We start from the raw sequence: 4,607 nt of genomic DNA, 5'->3' as shown, positions 1-4,607 counted from the left end.
TGCGCTTCCAACGGAACTAGTAGGCAACCAGTAATACGCTAATTCAGCGATCCTGCAACCAACAATACTCCTTTAACGGATGCATATGCAACTCACAATACACCGACGTGCGACGTCCGTTAACGCCACCGCCCGATTCCTTTCGACTGACTTTCGAACACGCGTTTTGCAACCCGCAACACACCGACACGTACGGCGTCCGTTAACGTCACCGATTAATTCGAAGCTTCTCGCACGCCTCATATACAACCGGTAATACACTGGCCGTTCATAACGTACGGCGTTCGTGCCGAGTGACTGTATAACGCCACCGATCGATTTCGACTTTCAAACACGCAGCACAGTCGTCGATCTACAATACAATAAACGTACGGCGTTCATTAGCGCTGTCGAATTTGCGGTTTCGCGTACATACAGGCAACCGGTAATAAATACACCGGAAATAGTTATAAAGGGCGAAATGGCACAATTTGTTATCAAAAATTAAGTTTTTATCATTTATCAGGAGGTAATTTAATTAGTTATTTCAATTTATTGTAGAAATAGACGACTTCATTTTGAGAAGATTTTACAAAAAGTTTTTATTTTAATTTAAGGAACGCGCGGATTAACGGCGGTGATTGCAAGTACAGTAATTGTGAAGCCTAATGTCTCGTTGTCTAATTCGTGGCGCCCGTAAATGGATTAACGAGATTCCCACTGTCCCTAGGTTTTCTTGAAAAAATCGAAATTTATGGTGTTACTTAAATTCAGTTTGAAGCATTAAAAAACATGAATGGCACAATTCGTTTTAAAAAATCAGCTACAGCTATTTCAATTCTCCCTCGTTTTTATTAAAAAAAACTTCTCGAAAGTTATTTCGACATATATAATAAATTTCATTTTACAACATTTTATATATACGTCGATCGTCTTTTATAAAGTAAGGCGTTCTTCCGTACTTAAAATTTTTAAAAAGTGCATGTACGGCGTTCGTCTTTTATAAAGTAAGGCGTTTCTCCGGACTTGGAAATTTTTTTAAAAGTACATGTACGGCGTTCGTCGTTTATGAAGTACGGCGTTGGTTGTTTATAAAGTACGGCGTTTGAAATTTATGAAGTACGGCGTTCGGAATTTATGAAGTACGGCGTCCCGTACCGGGTACGTATTTTAAAATTAACTAAATCGCTATAATAAAAATTCTAACTTACCTCGATTACGTAACACAATGCGGCCGTATTTTTTTTCTTGCGAAAATCCGTGGAAAAATGTTCAAACCGCTCTTTACGAAGAGCCATCACACCGACAGAGCGCACCTCGGACGGGGAGAGGTGTGTCTCGCGCCCCTGCTCGCGTACCACTGTCGCCGCTTCGCAGCGTTTGGCTCCGATCGACGTCAAGCGCGCTATTATAGGTAGCGGAGTGATGTTGTGGCGTGTGAGGTGTTCTCTCGAGATACCGACCAACGACTGCATCCTCTCGCTCGCGTTACCACGGACTGTCTGCGAGTCTTATCCAATACTTTTAAAAGGAATTCGGATTTATGACGAAATGAATTTCGCAGCACGTTCCGGCCGTTCTTCGGTGTCTCTAAGACTGTGCGTTTTTACGTATTCTCTAAAAATGATAGCAGACGCTAACCGCATTGGTTTCTCTCTGTAATAAATAATGTTCAACAACGACATTATTATGTTATTCAGACCGACCCGACAAAAAGAGACGACGATACGTTCACCTTTTTAGAACGAAACGTTGCGATTACTTTTGGTGGTCGTGCCTTTAATGATTATAAGAGCGAACCTTGTATGTGTGTGTGTCTTGTTGATAATTTTGAGAATGTAGTTATCGCACCCGTCGAAAATGACCCGAAGTAGACTTGGCTCTCGGAGCGTTTGCGCCTAGAATTTCATGGAATCCTTGAGTTCCTTCATTGGGTTCGAGCTTGCCTCGAAAGACGGTCCAGCACAGCGAGATCGCGGATGCGGCGGACGTTCCATCGTCGGCGGTCCTTATGCGATCAACCTTACATTGTTGTAAACGGTGGCGTACGTTCGAATTTCACGATTCGTCGTTCGTTGCATCGAACAGCTATTAAATTTGCGTCAACTCCCTACATTCCGAGCGAGAATATATAATATACTCGTAACGTGTGCAGATTCTGTAAAGAATTCGGCACGTCTCACCGTCGCATTCTATCTAGCGAAGAGTGAGGAGAATGTTTGAACTTTTAAACCGGCGCAGGAGGTTTCCTCGCGAAACTTTTCGACCGGTATCGTTATGTATGATATTTTTCGTATATAAAACAACGAAAGAGAGAGTTAAGCGTGGCGTTACGTTCCTACGCGTTCGTTTCGCGAACACGCACTCGCGCTTTCGACGAAAGTGTAGTTTTCAGTTTCGGAGTATCCGAACGAGAACGCAGTTCCCTGGTTGATCCTGCCAGTAGTCATATGCTTGTCTCAAAGATTAAGCCATGCATGTCTCAGTACAAGCCGAATTAAGGTGAAACCGCGAAAGGCTCATTAAATCAGTTATGGTTCCTTAGATCGTACCCACATTTACTTGGATAACTGTGGTAATTCTAGAGCTAATACATGCAAACAGAGCCCCGACCGGAAACGGAAGGGGCGCTTTTATTAGATCAAAACCAATCGGTGGCGGTCTCCGTCATCGTACAACTTGGTGACTCTGAATAACTTTACGCTGATCGCACGGTCTCGCACCGGCGACGCATCTTTCAAATGTCTGCCTTATCAACTGTCGATGGTAGGTTCTGCGCCTACCATGGTTGTAACGGGTAACGGGGAATCAGGGTTCGATTCCGGAGAGGGAGCCTGAGAAACGGCTACCACATCCAAGGAAGGCAGCAGGCGCGCAAATTACCCACTCCCGGCACGGGGAGGTAGTGACGAAAAATAACGATACGGGACTCATCCGAGGCCCCGTAATCGGAATGAGTACACTCTAAACCCTTTAACGAGGATCAATTGGAGGGCAAGTCTGGTGCCAGCAGCCGCGGTAATTCCAGCTCCAATAGCGTATATTAAAGTTGTTGCGGTTAAAAAGCTCGTAGTCGAATCTGTGTCCCGCGCCGCCGGTTCATCGTTCGCGGTGTTAACTGGCGTGCCGCGGGACGTCCTGCCGGTGGGCTTAGCTCGAGAGGGCGGCCCAACTCAATCCCGCCGCGGTGCTCTTCATTGAGTGTCGAGGTGGGCCGGCACGTTTACTTTGAACAAATTAGAGTGCTTAAAGCAGGCTAAAACTTCGCCTGAATACTGTGTGCATGGAATAATGGAATAGGACCTCGGTTCTATTTTGTTGGTTTTCGGAACCCCGAGGTAATGATTAATAGGAACGGATGGGGGCATTCGTATTGCGACGTTAGAGGTGAAATTCTTGGATCGTCGCAAGACGGACAGAAGCGAAAGCATTTGCCAAAAACGCTTTCATTGATCAAGAACGAAAGTTAGAGGTTCGAAGGCGATCAGATACCGCCCTAGTTCTAACCATAAACGATGCCAGCTAGCGATCCGCCGACGTTCTTTCGATGACTCGGCGGGCAGCTTCCGGGAAACCAAAGCTTTTGGGTTCCGGGGGAAGTATGGTTGCAAAGCTGAAACTTAAAGGAATTGACGGAAGGGCACCACCAGGAGTGGAGCCTGCGGCTTAATTTGACTCAACACGGGAAACCTCACCAGGCCCGGACACCGGAAGGATTGACAGATTGAGAGCTCTTTCTTGATTCGGTGGGTGGTGGTGCATGGCCGTTCTTAGTTGGTGGAGCGATTTGTCTGGTTAATTCCGATAACGAACGAGACTCTAGCCTGCTAAATAGGCGTATTTCGACATCCCAAAGGCCCGCCGGTCTCGGGTTCGCCCGTTGGCCGTGCGCGGTTTTTACTGTCGGCGTACAAACAATTCTTCTTAGAGGGACAGGCGGCTTCTAGCCGCACGAGATTGAGCAATAACAGGTCTGTGATGCCCTTAGATGTTCTGGGCCGCACGCGCGCTACACTGAAGGAATCAGCGTGTCCTCCCTGGCCGAGCGGCCCGGGTAACCCGCTGAACCTCCTTCGTGCTAGGGATTGGGGCTTGCAATTGTTCCCCATGAACGAGGAATTCCCAGTAAGCGCGAGTCATAAGCTCGCGTTGATTACGTCCCTGCCCTTTGTACACACCGCCCGTCGCTACTACCGATTGAATGATTTAGTGAGGTCTTCGGACCGGTACGCGGTGGCGTTTCGGCGTCGCCGATGTCGCTGGGAAGATGACCAAACTTGATCATTTAGAGGAAGTAAAAGTCGTAACAAGGTTTCCGTAGGTGAACCTGCGGAAGGATCATTAACGTGTCTCGAACACACGCACTGTCTTTACACAGACACACACACCATCGTCTGATCGTGTTGTTGTTGTCGTGCGAAGTATGTCGCGTCCGTGGACGACGTACACGCTCGATCTAACATCTAAAGACGTCTGCGGCGTAGACGACGGCACGTCCAGCCTTTAGCGGTGCCGTCGCGCGTTTCCGAAGCGCGTTCTCTTCTCTTCTCTCGTCCCACGTGGGGATCGGTGCGAAAGAGGAAACGCGTCTAAGAGACGGCGTCACGCGACGTCCTCGAACTATTGAA

General features: G+C 47.5%; 1 non-coding gene across 1 annotated transcript; it reads left to right on the top strand.

Moving 5' to 3' along the window:
- The first annotated feature begins 2,402 nt into the window (after positions 1 to 2,402).
- LOC135122337 (small subunit ribosomal RNA) lies at positions 2,403 to 4,323 on the top strand. Its single transcript, XR_010279339.1, has one exon. It is a non-coding gene; the product is annotated as a small subunit ribosomal RNA (ribosomal RNA).
- The last annotated feature ends 284 nt before the right edge of the window (positions 4,324 to 4,607 follow it).

Source organism: Zophobas morio, unplaced genomic scaffold (assembly GCF_036711695.1).
Source record: "Zophobas morio isolate AGI-343-1 ecotype UQ-CSIRO unplaced genomic scaffold, CSIRO_AGI_Zmor_V1 ptg001114c, whole genome shotgun sequence".
Lineage (NCBI taxonomy): Eukaryota > Metazoa > Arthropoda > Insecta > Coleoptera > Tenebrionidae > Zophobas > Zophobas morio.
Note: the sequence above shows the minus strand (reverse complement) of the source record. Positions and strands in the feature narration are given on the sequence as shown.